Here is a 17,848-nt window from a genome sequence, read left to right on the forward strand (position 1 = left end):
GTGTAACTGGTAATACTATAGCCTCGTTTCACAATGTGTAACCGGTAATACTATAGCTCGTTTCACAATGTGTAAGTGGTAATACTATAGCCTCGTTTCACAATGTAGCTAGTATTACTATAGCCTCGTTTCACAATGTGTAACTGGTAATACCATAGCCTGTTTCACAATGTGTAGCTAGAATACCATAGCTCGTTTCACAATGTGTAGCTAGGAATACCATAGCCTCGTTTCACAACAACGTGTGACTGGTAATACTATAGCTCGTTTCACAATGTGTAGCTAGTAATACTATAGCCTGTTTCACAATGTGTAGCTGGTATTACTATAGTTCGTTTCACAATGTGTAGCTAGTAATACTATAGCCTGTTTCACAATGTGTAGCTAGTAATACTATAGCTCGTTTCACAATGTGTGAATGGTAATACCATAGCTCTGTTTCACAATGTGTAAATGGTAATACTACAGCCTCGTTTCACAATGTGTAGCTAGTAATACTATAGCTCGTTTCACAAATGTGTAGCTAGTAATACTATAGCTCGTTTCACAATGTGTTGACTGGTAATACTACAGCTCGTTTCACAATGTGTGAGCTAGTAATACTATAGCTCGTTTCACAATGTGTAACTGGTAATACTATAGCTCGTTTCACAATGTGTAACTGGTAATACTATAGCTCGTTTCACAATGTGTAACTGGTAATACTATAGCTCGTTTCACAATGTGTAAGTGGTAATACTATAGTTTGTTTCACAATGTGTAACTGGTAATACTATAGCCTCGTTTCACAATGTGTAACTGGTAATACTATAGCTCGTTCTCACAATGTGTAACTGGTAATACTATAGCTCGTTTCACAATGTGTAACTGGTAATACTATAGCCTCGTTTCACAATGTGTAAGTGGTAATACTATAGTTTGTTTCACAATGTGTAGCTAGGAATACCATAGCTCGTTTCACAATGTGTAACTGGTAATACTATAGCTCGTTTCACAATGTGTAACTGGTAATACTATAGCTCGTTTCACAATGTGTAACTGGTAATACTATAGCTCGTTTCACAATGTGTAAGTGGTAATACTATAGCTCGTTTCACAATGTGTAGCTAGGAATACCATAGCTCGTTTCACAATGTGTAACTGGTAATACTATAGCTCGTTTCACAATGTGTAACTGGTAATACTATAGCTCGTTTCACAATGTGTAAGTGGTAATACTATAGCCTCGTTTCACAATGTGTAACTGGTAATACTATAGCTCGTTTCACAATGTGTAACTGGTAATACTATAGCTCGTTTCACAATGTGTAGCTAGTAATACTATAGCTCGTTTCACATTGTGTAGCTAGTAATACTATAGCTCGTTTCACAATGTGTAGCTAGTAATACTATAGCTCGTTTCACAAATGTGTAAGTGGTAATACTATAGCTCGTTTCACAATGTGTAACTGGTAATACTATAGCCTCGTTTCACAATGTGTAAGTGGTAATACTATAGTTCGTTTCACAATGTGTAGCTAGTAATACTATAGCTCGTTTCACAATGTGTAAGTGGTAATACTATAGCTCGTTTCACAATGTGTAGCTAGTAATACTATAGCTCGTTTCACAATGTGTAAGTGGTAATACTATAGCTCGTTTCACAATGTGTAGCTAGTAATACTATAGCTCGTTTCACAAATGTGTAAGTGGTAATACTATAGCCTCGTTTCACAATGTAGCTAGTAATACTATAGCTCGTTTCACAATGTGTAAGTGGTAATACTATAGCTCGTTTCACAATGTGTAGCTAGTAATACTATAGCTCGTTTCACAATGTGTGACTGGTAATACTATAGCTCGTTTCACAATGTGTAGCTAGTAATACTATAGCCTGTTTCACAATGTGACTGGTAATACTATAGCTCGTTTCACAATGTGTAAGTGGTAATACTATAGCTCGTTTCACAATGTGTAACTGGTAATACTATAGCTCGTTTCACAATGTGTAACTGGTAATACCATAGCTCGTTTCACAATGTGTAGCTAGGAATACCATAGCTCGTTTCACAATGTGTAGCTAGGAATACCATAGCTCGTTTCACAATGTGTAGCTAGGAATACCATAGCCTCGTTTCACAATGTGTAACTGGTAATACTATAGCTCGTTTCACAATGTGTAGCTAGTAATACTATAGCTGGTTTCACAATGTGTAACTGGTAATACTATAGCTCGTTTCACAATGTGTAGCTAGTAATACTATAGCTCGTTTCACAATGTGTAGCTAGTATTACTATAGTTCGTTTCACAATGTGTAGCTAGTAATACTATAGCTCGTTTCACAATGTGTAGCTAGTAATACTATAGCTCGTTTCACAATGTGTGAATGGTAATACCATAGCTCGTTTCACAATGTGTAAATGGTAATACTACAGCTCGTTTCACAATGTGTAGCTAGTAATACTATAGCTCGTTCACAATGTGTAGCTAGTAATACTATAGCCTTTCACAATGTGTAGCTAGGAATACCATAGCTCGTTTCACAATGTGTAACTGGTAATACTATAGCTCGTTTCACAATGTGTAGCTAGTAATACTATAGCTCGTTTCACAATGTGTAACTGGTAATACTATAGCTCGTTTCACAATGTGTAGCTAGTAATACTATAGCTCGTTTCACAATGTGTAGCTAGTAATACTATAGTTCGTTTCACAATGTGTAGCTAGTAATACTATAGCTCGTTTCACAATGTGTAGCTAGTAATACTATAGCTCGTTTCACAATGTGTGAATGGTAATACCATAGCTCGTTTCACAATGTGTAAATGGTAATACTACAGCTCGTTTCACAATGTGTAGCTAGTAATACTATAGCTCGTTTCACAATGTGTAGCTAGTAATACTATAGCTCGTTTCACAATGTGTAGCTAGGAATACCATAGCTCGTTTCACAATGTGTAACTGGTAATACTATAGCTCGTTTCACAATGTGTAGCTAGTAATACTATAGCTCGTTTCACAATGTGTAACTGGTAATACTATAGCTCGTTTCACAACGTGTAGCTAGTAATACTATAGCTCGTTTCACAATGTGTAGCTAGTATTACTATAGTTCGTTTCACAATGTGTAGCTAGTAATACTATAGCTCGTTTCACAATGTGTAGCTGGTAATACTATAGCTCGTTTCACAATGTGAATGGTAATACCATAGCTCGTTTCACAATGTGTAAATGGTAATACTACAGCTCGTTTCACAATGTGTAGCTAGTAATACTATAGCTCGTTTCACAATGTGTAGCTAGTAATACTATAGCTCGTTTCACAATGTGTGACTGGTAATACTACAGCTCGTTTCTCACAACGTGTAGCTAGTAATACTATAGCCTGTTTCACAATGTGTAACTGGTAATACTATTGCCTCGTTTCACAATGTGTAACTGGTAATACTATAGCTCGTTTCACAATGTGTAACTGGTAATACTATAGCTCGTTTCACAATGTGTAAGTGGTAATACTATAGTTTGTTTCACAATGTGTAACTTGTAATACTATAGCTCGTTTCACAATGTGTAACTTGTAATACTATAGCTCGTTTCACAATGTGTAACTGGTAATATTATAGCTCGTTTCACAATGTGTAGCTAGTAATACTATAGCTCGTTTCACAATGTGTAACTGGTAATACCATAGCTCGTTTCACAATGTGTAGCTAGGAATACCATAGCTCGTTTCACAATGTGTAGCTAGGAATACCATAGCTCGTTTCACAATGTGTGACTGGTAATACTATAGCTCGTTTCACAATGTGTAGCTAGTAATACTATAGCTCGTTTCACAATGTGTAGCTAGTATTACTATAGTTCGTTTCACAATGTGTAGCTAGTAATACTATAGCTCGTTTCACAATGTGTAGCTAGTAATACTATAGCTCGTTTCACAATGTGTGAATGGTAATACCATAGCTCGTTTCACAATGTGTAAATGGTAATACTACAGCTCGTTTCACAATGTGTAGCTAGTAATACTATAGCTCGTTTCACAATGTGTTGCTAGTAATACTATAGCTCGTTTCACAATGTGTGACTGGTAATACTACAGCTCGTTTCACAATGTGTAGCTACTAATACTATAGCTCGTTTCACAATGTGTAACTGGTAATACTATAGCTCGTTTCACAATGTGTAACTGGTAATACTATAGCTCGTTTCACAATGTGTAAGTGGTAATACTATAGTTTGTTTCACAATGTGTAACTGGTAATACTATAGCTCGTTTCACAATGTGTAACTGGTAATACTATAGCTCGTTTCACAATGTGTAACTGGTAATACTATAGCTCGTTTCACAATGTGTAACTGGTAATACTATAGCTCGTTTCACAATGTGTAAGTGGTAATACTATAGTTTGTTTCACAATGTGTAGCTAGGAATACCATAGCTCGTTTCACAATGTGTAACTGGTAATACTATAGCTCGTTTTACAATGTGTAACTGGTAATACTATAGCTCGTTTCACAATGTGTAACTGGTAATACTATAGCTCGTTTCACAATGTGTAGCTAGGAATACCATAGCTCGTTTCACAATGTGTAACTGGTAATACTATAGCTCGTTTCACAATGTGTAACTGGTAATACTATAGCTCGTTTCACAATGTGTAAGTGGTAATACTATAGCTCGTTTCACAATGTGTAACTGGTAATACTATAGCTCGTTTCACAATGTGTAACTGGTAATACTATAGCTCGTTTCACAATGTGTAACTGGTAATACTATAGCTCGTTTCACAATGTGTAACTGGTAATACTATAGCTCGTTTCACATTGTGTAGCTAGTAATACTATAGCTCGTTTCACAATGTGTAGCTGGTAATACTATAGCTCGTTTCACAATGTGTAACTGGTAATACTATAGCTCGTTTCACAATGTGTAACTGGTAATACTATAGCTCGTTTCACAATGTGTAAGTGGTAATACTATAGCTCGTTTCACAATGTGTAGCTAGTAATACTATAGCTCGTTTCACAATGTGTAACTGGTAATACCATAGCTCGTTTCACAATGTGTAGCTAGGAATACCATAGCTCGTTTCACAATGTGTGACTGGTAATACTATAGCTCGTTTCACAATGTGTAGCTAGTAATACTATAGCTCGTTTCACAATGTGTAGCTAGTATTACTATAGTTCGTTTCACAATGTGTAGCTAGTAATACTATAGCTCGTTTCACAATGTGTAGCTAGTAATACTATAGCTCGTTTCACAATGTGTGAATGGTAATACCATAGCTCGTTTCACAATGTGTAAATGGTAATACTACAGCTCGTTTCACAATGTGTAGCTAGTAATACTATAGCTCGTTTCACAATGTGTAGCTAGTAATACTATAGCTCGTTTCACAATGTGTGACTGGTAATACTACAGCTCGTTTCACAATGTGTAGCTAGTAATACTATAGCTCGTTTCACAATGTGTAACTGGTAATACTATAGCTCGTTTCACAATGTGTAACTGGTAATACTATAGCTCGTTTCACAATGTGTAACTGGTAATACTATAGCTCGTTTCACAATGTGTAAGTGGTAATACTATAGTTTGTTTCACAATGTGTAACTGGTAATACTATAGCTCGTTTCACAATGTGTAACTGGTAATACTATAGCTCGTTTCACAATGTGTAACTGGTAATACTATAGCTCGTTTCACAATGTGTAACTGGTAATACTATAGCTCGTTTCACAATGTGTAAGTGGTAATACTATAGTTTGTTTCACAATGTGTAGCTAGGAATACCATAGCTCGTTTCACAATGTGTAACTGGTAATACTATAGCTCGTTTCACAATGTGTAACTGGTAATACTATAGCTCGTTTCACAATGTGTAACTGGTAATACTATAGCTCGTTTCACAATGTGTAAGTGGTAATACTATAGCTCGTTTCACAATGTGTAGCTAGGAATACCATAGCTCGTTTCACAATGTGTAACTGGTAATACTATAGCTCGTTTCACAATGTGTAACTGGTAATACTATAGCTCGTTTCACAATGTGTAAGTGGTAATACTATAGCTCGTTTCACAATGTGTAACTGGTAATACTATAGCTCGTTTCACAATGTGTAACTGGTAATACTATAGCTCGTTTCACAATGTGTAACTGGTAATACTATAGCTCGTTTCACAATGTGTAACTGGTAATACTATAGCTCGTTCTCACAATGTGTAACTGGTAATACTATAGCCTCGTTTCACAATGTGTAAGTGGTAATACCATAGCTCGTTTCACAATGTGTAAGTGGTAATACTATAGCTCGTTTCACAATGTGTAACTGGTAATACTATAGCTCGTTTCACAATGTGTAAGTGGTAATACTATAGCTCGTTTCACAATGTGTAGCTAGTAATACTATAGCTCGTTTCACAATGTGTAAGTGGTAATACTATAGCTCGTTTCACAATGTGTAACTGGTAATACTATAGCTCGTTTCACAATGTGTAACTGGTAATACTATAGCTCGTTTCACAATGTGTAACTGGTAATACTATAGCTCGTTTCACAATGTGTAGCTAGTAATACTATAGCTCGTTTCACATTGTGTAGCTAGTAATACTATAGCTCGTTTCACAATGTGTAGCTAGTAATACTATAGCTCGTTTCACAATGTGTAAGTGGTAATACTATAGCTCGTTTCACAATGTGTAACTGGTAATACTATAGCTCGTTTCACAATGTGTAAGTGGTAATACTATAGCTCGTTTCACATATTGTAGCTAGTAATACTATAGCTCGTTTCACAATGTGTAAGTGGTAATACTATAGCTCGTTTCACAATGTGTAGCTAGTAATACTATAGCTCGTTTCACAATGTGTAAGTGGTAATACTATAGCTCGTTTCACAATGTGTAGCTAGTAATACTATAGCTCGTTTCACAATGTGTAAGTGGTAATACTATAGCTCGTTTCACAATGTGTAGCTAGTAATACTATAGCTCGTTCTCACAATGTGTAAGTGGTAATACTATAGCTCGTTTCACAATGTGTAGCTAGTAATACTATAGCTCGTTTCACAATGTGTGACTGGTAATATTATAGCTCGTTTCACAATGTGTAGCTAGTAATACTATAGCTCGTTTCACAATGTGTGACTGGTAATACTATAGCTCGTTTCACAATGTGTAAGTGGTAATACTATAGCTCGTTTCACAATGTGTAACTGGTAATACTATAGCTCGTTTCACAATGTGTAACTGGTAATACTATAGCTCGTTTTCACAATGTGTGTAGTGGTAATACTATAGCTTGTTTCACAATGTGTAACTGGTAATACTATAGCTCGTTTCACAATGTGTAAGTGGTAATACTATAGCTCGTTTCACAATGTGTAGCTAGTAATACTATAGCTCGTTTCACAATGTGTAGCTGGTAATACTATAGCTCGTTTCACAATGTGTAACTGGTAATACTATAGCTCGTTTCACAATGTGTAACTGGTAATACTATAGCTCGTTTCACAATGTGTAGTTAGTAATACTATAGCTCGTTTCACAATGTGTAACTGGTAATACTTTTGCTCGTTTCACAATGTGTAACTGGTAATACTATAGCTCGTTTCACAATGTGTAGTTAGTAATACTATAGCTCGTTTCACAATGTGTAGCTAGTAATACTATAGCTCGTTTCACAATGTGTAAGTGGTAATACTATAGCTCGTTTCACAATGTGTAACTGGTAATACTATAGCTCGTTTCACAATGTGTAGTTAGTATTACTATAGCTCGTTTCACAATGTGTAACTGGTAATTATATAGCTCGTTTCACAATGTGTAGCTAGTAATACTATAGCTCGTTTCACAATGTGTAGCTAGTATTACTATAGCTCGTTTCACAATGTGTAACTGGTAATAAGATAACTGAGGAAACGCTTTCCATGATTTCAACTATTTTCACACTTGGGATTTTCGAATAAAAGTTTAACCTAATAGACTGTGTATCCCAAGTATTAACAGTAGGTGCTCTAGACCAGCCACTTTCTCTGTAGTCTATCAGTTGGAAATTAGGGACGATTAACGCATGGAACAATTTTTTTATTATCGCACGAAAATTCGAGAATTTAAAAAAACTCGGTCTGCCATTTTTATCTTGCTGCTAGATACAAACTTATGTTCTAAAATTTACTGTTAGTTTTGATGGTTAAGATTCTTCAGCTGAAGCTAGTTTGATTTTAACCAACAATCGTGACTGCATAAACAACAGTGACCCTATGATATGGTTAGAATCTTATAACCAATACTGATGTCTTCATAGGATTACACCATTATAAACAATTCTGATGTCTTCATAGAATTACAGCATTATAACCAATATTCCTTTCTTTATACAATTACAGTCTTATGAAAAATACTAGTGTCTTTATACAATTAGAACATCATAATTTTAGTAATAGTATTTTGACAAAATTAATGACATGTCGTTTTACTACTGGTGTTTTTATGGTGTTTGAACCTTATAATTTTAACTGGTATTTCGACAAACTTAAGGCCTTATAATTTAATACTGGTATTGTAATACAATTAGAGTTTGACACAGTTTTAGACATAAAAACAGTGCTCGTGTTTTAATGGTGTTAGAGAACTTTAATTGATGCTTGTGTTTTGATAGAAATATAAACTTATGATCGGTTCTTGTGATGACAGGTATAAGCGAACTTAAGGATAATATGATTTATTAACATCGCGATTTAGAGCAAAGTAAACACTTAAAGCCAGTTTAATTTGTATATATATAAATGTAGGTACTTCATTTTTTATAGTATTGTATTTTAACAGAATTAATTACCAGGGGATAATAAGGCCTTTGTTGTTGTTTTTTTAAATTAGTATTAGTTAAATAATGTCATTATAGCTTTCAGTTTAATTTCTGATTTGAAACTGATAAAATGACAGTTGTCACAAATCAGTTCCTTATTTCTAACATTAAATGTTGGTATCAAAATAGGCTTATTACAGTTGATGTTATTGTAATATTTTAATGCTATTTTCTGTTGCTTTTCCTGCACTTTGTTACTAATCTGAGATAGAACACAAAACGTAGGAACATTTTCCTTTACTTTATTGATTGAATGAAGCAGGACTACAATAAATATGTACTTACATATACAGATACACATATATACCATCATGAAACCAGATAAGTAACAATTTACACATATAGAAATGTGCTGTTTTACACACTTATAATGCACACCTTCAAAGAGATATGTAATAGATTTCATGAAGTCGTAATTAAATACCAGTTCACACTATAGAAATATTATTCTTGTGTCTAAAGACATAATTGTTAACTTATAATTAAATACCAGTCCACACATTAGAAATATTATTGTTGTGTCTAAAGACATAATTGTTAACTTATAATTAAATACCAGTCCACACATTAGAAATATTATTGTTGTGTCTGGAGACATAATTGTTAACTTATAATTAAACGTACCTAAAGTAAGCACACAAAGCCAGTTTATAACTCTCGGCCATCTATTATTCTGGATACTTACCAGCAATACTATTAATGACTGTTATAATGAGAATGTAAGCACATTTTAAATGTTCAAGATAAGTCAAAACATGCAAACAAACATGCTGTAATAATAAATGCTGAGAGCTCATGGTAGTTTAAACTACGTTGGTTGTTAACACGTAATATAGTTTTTCGTTAAATCACAATCTGAAATTTAGAAATATATGTTATATCTAAATCACTTAATACCATTCATATTCGTCTCTTTTATAATGGTTAGTGTAAATAATCATATAAATACGTATGGTAACACACAAAATACACATTATATTATCAGGTTTACCATTTACGTACATGAGGAGGATTTATCTAAAGTAGAACGGCTTTGCTTTTCAACGTATTTAAACTTATTTGAGCATATCCATATTAATAATTGGTTCAAAGACTAAATATGTTCATATACACTAGGCTTCACAATACAATATATTTAGTAGAATGTACAGGATGAATATTCGAACTCACAGTTAGGTCTAGGAGCTACTAACCCTAGTTATATCTTCACCTTTATTCCAAACGTCATTGTTAAATTCCAGTGTTAAAAGAATAACCACGGTTATTAAGTGCACATAATTACAATTTGAACGTATTATAACACTTAAGATATATAAAAGTGCAAACCTTCTGAAAATGAAGAAAAGTCTGGCTTCACATCTCTAACAATTTCACTCGCGAACTAACTTATAATCTTTGAATACAAGGTTCTATGTGTTATACCGTCCCAGGGGTTTAAGCCTCAAAATATAATGTTATATGCTACCAACGTTTTTGCTGGATGATTAGGGGATAATGGTAGAAGAATAAGTCCAGGAAAGTGTATTTTATGAGCAAGCATGTTAGTTTTAAAAACTAAGAATAAGTATGTTAGGTTTAGAAACTAAGAATAAGTATGTTAGTTTTAGAAACTAAGAATAAGTATGTTAGTTTTAGAAACTAAGAATAAGTATGTTAGTTTTAGAAACTAAGAATAAGTATGTTAGGTTTAGAAACTAAGAATAAGTATGTTAGTTTTAGAAACTAAGAATAAGTATGTTAGTTTTAGAAACTAAGAATAAGTATGTTAGGTTTAGAAACTAAGAATAAGTATGTTAGTTTTAGAAACTAAGAATAAGTATGTTAGGTTTAGAAACTAAGAATAAGTAGGTTAGTTTTAGGAACTAAGAATAAGTATGTTAGGTTTAGAAACTAAGAATAAGTATGTTAGTTTTAGGAACTAAGAATAAGTATGTTAGGTTTAGAAACTAAGAATAAGTATGTTAGTTTTAGAAACTAAGAATAAGTATGTTAGGTTTAGAAACTAAGAATAAGTATGTTAGGTTTAGAAACTAAGAATAAGTATGTTAGTTTTAGAAACTAAGAATAAGTATGTTAGGTTTAGAAACTAAGAATAAGTAGGTTAGTTTTAGGAACTAAGAATAAGTATGTTAGGTTTAGAAACTAAGAATAAGTATGTTAGTTTTAGGAACTAAGAATAAGTATGTTAGGTTTAGAAACTAAGAATAAGTATGTTAGGTTTAGAAACTAAGAATAAGTATGTTAGTTTTAGGAACTAAGAATAAGTATGTTAGTTTTAGAAACCAAGAATAAGTATGTTAGTTTTAGAAACTAAGAATAAGTATGTTAGGTTTAGAAACTAAGAATAAGTATGTTAGGTTTAGAAACTAAGAATAAGTAGGTTAGTTTTAGGAACTAAGAATAAGTATGTTAGGTTTAGAAACTAAGAATAAGTATGTTAGTTTTAGGAACTAAGAATAAGTATGTTAGGTTTAGAAACTAAGAATAAGTATGTTAGGTTTAGAAACTAAGAATAATTATGTTAGTTTTAGGAACTAAGAATAAGTATGTTAGTTTTAGAAACTAAGAATAAGTATGTTAGTTTTAGAAACTAAGAATAAGTATGTTAGGTTTAGAAACTAAGAATAATTATGTTAGTTTTAGGAACTAAGAATAAGTATGTTAGTTTTAGAAACTAAGAATAAGTATGTTAGTTTTAGAAACTAAGAATAAGTATGTTAGGTTTAGAAACTAAGAATAAGTACGTTAGGTTTAGAAACTAAGAATAAGTATGTTAGTTTTAGGAACTAAGAATAAGTATGTTAGTTTTAGGAACTAAGAATAAGTATGTTAGTTTTAGAAACTAAGAATAAGTATGTTAGGTTTAGAAACTAAGAATAAGTATGTTAGGTTTAGAAACTAAGAATAAGTATGTTAGTTTTAGGAACTAAGAATAAGTATGTTAGGTTTAGAAACTAAGAATAAGTATGTTAGTTTTAGGAACTAAGAATAAGTATGTTAGTTTCCGGAACTAAGAATAAGTATGTTAGTTTCAGGAACTAAGAATAAGTATGTTAGTTTTAGGAACTAAGAATAAGTATGTTAGGTTTAGAAACTAAGAATAAGTATGTTAGTTTTAGGAACTAAGAATAAGTATGTTAGTTTTAGAAACTAAGAATAAGTATGTTAGTTTTAGAAACTAAGAATACGTATCTGAGCTTTAGGAACTAAAAATAAGTATGTTAGTTTTAGAAACTAAGAATAAGTATGTTAGTTTTAGGAACTAAGAAGATAAAAAAAATTAATTATTTTAAAGTGTGACCTGAGTATAAATGAGGAAATAAACTTTGCAAGTAAAACCTAAGACCTAAGACAAAAGTATAGATATGTCTATACTTGGAACTATAGTTCCTTGAAGCATGGATTCTTTTGTATTACTTGAACTAGTTTTCTTTATTTTTACGTGTAACGAATCAATAGTAAAAAATTCTTATCAAATAATTAAACAACATGAAAGGAAAGGATTGATTCTATGATGGAATGGAATGATGAAAAAAATAAACGTAAGGTAATAAAACTTACAAAATATGGGACTCTACAAACCGGAAGTGACGTGATTTATGTATATTTTTATGCAATTTCTTTCGACGAAATATTTCATTTAGTAGCGTATTTCTTACACAATGCCTCATTAAATAGCAATATCTTTGTTATGGAGGAAGCCTGTGAATACACACATTAGGTTATTTATTTCAAGTTGAAGTTTTATTAAGGAAGCTCACGATATTACAATCAAAAATGAGCAAATCATAGTACAGAAGTTAATTTAACAAAATACGTAATACAATCGTATCTTAATAAATAAGTGAAACTATATTTTAATTACCTAAAAAACAGCAAAAACTTTAAACGTTTCACATTATTTCCTTTTTTCAAATCTATCTGTCCATTGATATACGATTACCACAACATTACACTAATTAAGTCTATGTTTCGATTAATGTCTGACTTTAACGTACTCGCTGTAAAAACTTGAAATGATGTGTCCATTTATATTTGATCATACCGTTATTACTGTAAGTAGCAATATTTAGACGGTAACTGATATCCGATATCTACAACACCACTGTAAGAACCTAAGTCTATGTGTCGGCTGATATCTGATAATCGTATTTTCTGTAACTAAATCTTTGTGTCAGTTGACATCCGATCACCATATTGTTACTGTAGGTACATAAATCTATGTCTCAACTGATATCCGATCACCATATTGTCACCGTAAGTACTTAAATCTATGTCTCAACTGATATCCGTCACCATGTTTATTATTGTAAGTACTTAAATATATGTATCAACTGATATCCGTCACCATGTTTATTTTGTAAGTACTTAAATATATGTATCAACTGATATTGGATCACCATGTTGTAACTACAAGTACTTAAATGTATGTATCAACTGATATCCGTCACCATGTTTATTACTGTAAGTACTTAAATCTATGTGTCAACTGATATTGGATCACCATGTTGTAACTACAAGTACTTAAATATATGTATCAACTGATATCCGTCACCATGTTTATTACTGTAAGTACTTAAATCTATGTGTCAACTGATATTGGATCACCATGTTTATTGCTGTAAGTACTTAAATCTATGTCTCAACTGATATCCGATCACCATGTTTATTACTGTAAGTACTTAAATCTATGTGTCAACTGATATCAAATCACCATGTTTATTATTGTAAGTACTTAAATCTATGTGTCAACTGATATCGGATCACCATGTTTATTATTGTAAGTACTTTAATCTATATAAATATGAAATCCAGTCTACCATTGGATTTGCTTTTTGTAACTGAGTGATAGCGGTAGCATTACTGTTAGACATTCTTCGATATCCATATAAACACTGGTTCACTGTGGCGAGTAGAAGGTAACAGAAACGCCAGATATTTAAGTTGAATATTATATTTCATATTAGATGTATTGACGTTTCGTTCCTAGTGAACTGACAGATGTACCAATAGATCTAAAGACGGCCACGAGCATTATAGCGATGATGTTTTGACCAGATATATGTTTTTGTTCTCCTTTTATTAGAAATTGCATGAGACACAGTTGGCGAAAGTATATGTACACACACAAAAATAATAATCAGTATCGCTGTGACTAATAATGATCGTTCACTCTTTGACACTTTTTGTCAAACAACTGTGAGCTATATATATATATACAGCTATCAAGATGTAAACCTTAAATATCCATATCATTAAATATTTGAAAGCATAACCAACAGTACAGGTATTTGAGAGAGAGGAAACGTATGGCGTTTCATTGAATCTAGATCCTCCATGGGAAGTTGGTTCCGAAAGAATGGAATATTATATATATTAACCGATTGCCCGTGGCGCCAGAATGTTAGATCCGCGTGTGGAGTATTCATGATGTCATACATTCACCCTGAGAATGGAGTGAATTAAAGATCTCCGTGACGCGAAACGAAGATGAAACGGGAACATTGTACCCCTATTGCAAATGTACATGCACACAGGACAAATATTTCGAGAAGATGGGGGTTGCACGTGGCGTAATAAAAATGTTTTTCCAGTATCATACAAGCAAAATTTCCATTATTGTCCATGTACTAGCGCAGTTTATGAAAACTATTTTTTTACTCACATATTAATGGTACTGAACTTTGGTCTAAATTAAACTCTGACCTTAGAGTCTTAATTAATAACTTGAGAGAAAGTTAGGGTTAAATAAACTGTACGTCAATACTTAAACCACTCTTTCTTACAGACTAATTAATTATTAAGAAATTTTACGATTGGTTTATATACACTTTAGATTGTTTTGTTGGGTTTCACTACGGGTATTTTGATTTTCTTTAAATAATAAACTTTGCATACAAGGATAAGGATTTCACATCAATTAAACATATTGTTAACACTAATTTTAACGCACGTTGTTGGCACAACATCTGTATAATTTCCAATAACAATAACCTGTACGTTATTACCACGTTACCATAAGCCATAGTTTATTAACACAGTTGTTTTGACATTCTATCAGCACATCTCTATAACTCTTTATTTTTATCTACATAATGATTAACGAAGATTCTTAACATGTAATATTGTCACTTATTCACAACAATGCTGATGTCACTACAACAAAGTACCTTGGATTAATATGATATATTAACGACAACAGTATTACAACAGTGTCATCAAAGCTTCATTCCATAACAGTATCATAATCAAAATCTTATCAAAACCTCGTTTCAAACCTAGGTGCTAATATCCATCTTTCAAGTCCTAGGAGACGTCAAAATAAGTAATACTGTTTTAAAGAAAACAAAACCAAAACTCTCAACAACTTCATTTCAAAGATTTCTTTTCGTATAATAACGCATTTATTTTAAGACAACATCTTTATTTATCATCCTATATAATCAAAGAAATATTTGAAAGAAAAGAGCGGAATATATTTTCATATATTTGGTTTTGTTAAGAGAACGTCATCAGCTCTAAAAAATGGCGAATGTAAATATAACGTGCGGAGTAAAAAAATACCCCGAAATATTATACCGTTGAGTGTACGTTTATTGAAATTACGCCCTCTGAGAGTTTAGAGTGACTGAATCGTTATCTGTTTGGAATGTAACAGTTTTCTCCTTATTACTCATTCTTGTCTCGTCCTGCCTCAACATCTTTCTCCACTGGTTATTAAAATCGACGGGAGCTTTTCGTTTTTCCGATTTCGATATCTCTTCTTCAAAGCGATGTCTTTGTTTATTCGTTAAAGAGAGGAGAGAGAAACTCTCTCCTTCTTCAGTTCTCCACCTATTGCGGGGGGTGTCCGAAAAATCACAATTTTTTGACTCGCCTTCCCCGCTGGTTCCAAATGTTTTGCTGTCATATCCGGTTTGCCGGACATCAGTACTCCTGGACACTTGCGACTTATCTCTGACGTTACTGTAGGCAGATCTCTGGTACGCTGACTGCAAGCGGACCAGTTTGCTTTTGATACACGGACAGAAAGTCTGAAGAAAAGTCCGTCGATACTTCTGACTGAGTAAACAGTATAAGACAAAATTTCCGGCCGCGTTGATACACACAAGAAAGTTAAATATATTACCTAGTCCTTGGAGGAGAGCTTTTTGTTGGTATGAGGATTGACTGCGTGCAAGGATGTATAGACCAAGATGGCTGCTGTTGGAAGTTGACACATAAAGAACAATACTACCACTGCTATTAACATGACCGTGATCTTATTTTCTTGCTGGAGAGAATCTCTCGACTCCCTGAGATGGGTCATGGTGTTCCTCTGAATCTTGGAAAGGTGAACCGACCTGATGAGGTAGGAATTAAACACGGCAAGTAGGAAAAGCGGTATAAAGACGAACACGATGGCCGTCATGGTGTAGTAAACGGTTTTATAGAGATTGTTATTTCCAAAATCTGAGAAATCCATAGAGACTGTTGTCTCGTTGGTCTCGTCGTCAGTGATTTCGATGACGGTCCACTCAAATGGTGTTGGTAGGGTCAAGAAGAAACAAATCAAAGAAACACAAACGATGACCTTCTTTGCCCTGGACTCCGTACAGTATATCTTTCCTTTGATTGGATGGCTAACTGCTATGTATCTCTCTATCGTGAAAGTTACTGTTAGCCAAACTGATGTGTTACTGCAGGCGTCAGTTAACATGATAACGAAGGGTCGAATGTGCCAGTAGATGACGTATCTGGGGTCCTGGATCCCTGGATAATGAAAGAGTGAAAGACCGAAAACGCAAATTAGGTACACCATGTCAAAAAATAGCTAAAGCTGCTAAGTAGTTATTGGTAGAAGAGCGCATGCGCCGCCTGGTCATTATCACGATCGTCACAGTGTTTCCAATGAGACCAATGATTAAGATAATTGGAACCAGGACTCGCTGAATCCAGAAACGACTCTGTTCTCGGAACAGTTCAAACTCTTCATCTACTCCGCCATCCAGTTCTTCACCCTTCATGGTACTAGAAACGTTTTCGAGAATCGGACCAGAGGTGGTCCAGGTCTGAGTGCAGTTAGAGAAGAAACAGGTGGCGACGGTATGCGAAGAACAGTTAAGAAATGGTAACCTCCATTTGTGATTGAACAGTTCGCTGAACTTGGGCGTTGGAAAGTCATTGTTATGTATCCTCAGTGGTTGATTTTAAGAGGAGTTTTTGCATGAAATCTATTTATCTTCTTTCTCTTGAGGCTTGAAAGAAACAAAAAAAAACGAACAAAATTGTTAGAAATTCTTATTCAAATGCTTAACAATACACAAGTATTTAAAACGAATCGATTAATTTATAATAAATAGACGAGTAGAATAACTCATTAATGATACAAAATTAATAATACCTTTAGCAGAATAATCAAAAACACCCTTCTTCAAAATAAGGAACAAAAATAATAAATGTTTAAGTATAGTAGTTTTTAACATAACAATTTTTTTATTGATTGATACATTAAACAGGATATGGTAATAAGTTATACTTCACAGCAAATCGTCAATTTGGAGTTCGTAAAATACCTCGTAAAAAATTTACGCTATTGCTGGATTACTGGCTTTAGTCTTACTCCATATAACAAAACCTACAGAATTCAACATAAACAAGACACTACTCTTATCTGTTAACGGTTGAGTTATTAAGCAATCAAAAGGCAGAAAATCCGAAGCCTGGATGCTAGAAAAGCTCGACTCTTTTGACCGAGTGAAATTTGTTATTCATTAACGTTTTCCTACAAACCAGAGTTCACTCTTGGTACGTTTTCTTTACACTGATGTTCTTTAAGAGAGAAGTAACGGTTCTAAATTGCTTATCCACAATTAGGCTTCATTCATTCATTCTTTTTTTCTGGTTTTGTTTTTTGAAGTTGAGGTATATTCAGAATGAACCAGGTAAAACGTATCTCAGTCCTTATTGTTTTCCATGGCGCCATTAAACAATTAATTACAACTACCCTATTTGTTCAAAA

General features: G+C 33.4%; 1 pseudogene; it reads right to left on the minus strand.

The window, feature by feature from the left end:
- Positions 1-15,449: 15,449 nt before the first annotated feature.
- On the minus strand, positions 15,450-16,956 carry LOC143245779 (FMRFamide receptor-like; annotated as a pseudogene).
- Between the last annotated feature and the right edge of the window lie 892 nt (positions 16,957-17,848).

This window comes from Tachypleus tridentatus, chromosome 3, assembly GCF_004210375.1.
Source record: "Tachypleus tridentatus isolate NWPU-2018 chromosome 3, ASM421037v1, whole genome shotgun sequence".
NCBI classification, from domain to species: domain Eukaryota; kingdom Metazoa; phylum Arthropoda; class Merostomata; order Xiphosura; family Limulidae; genus Tachypleus; species Tachypleus tridentatus.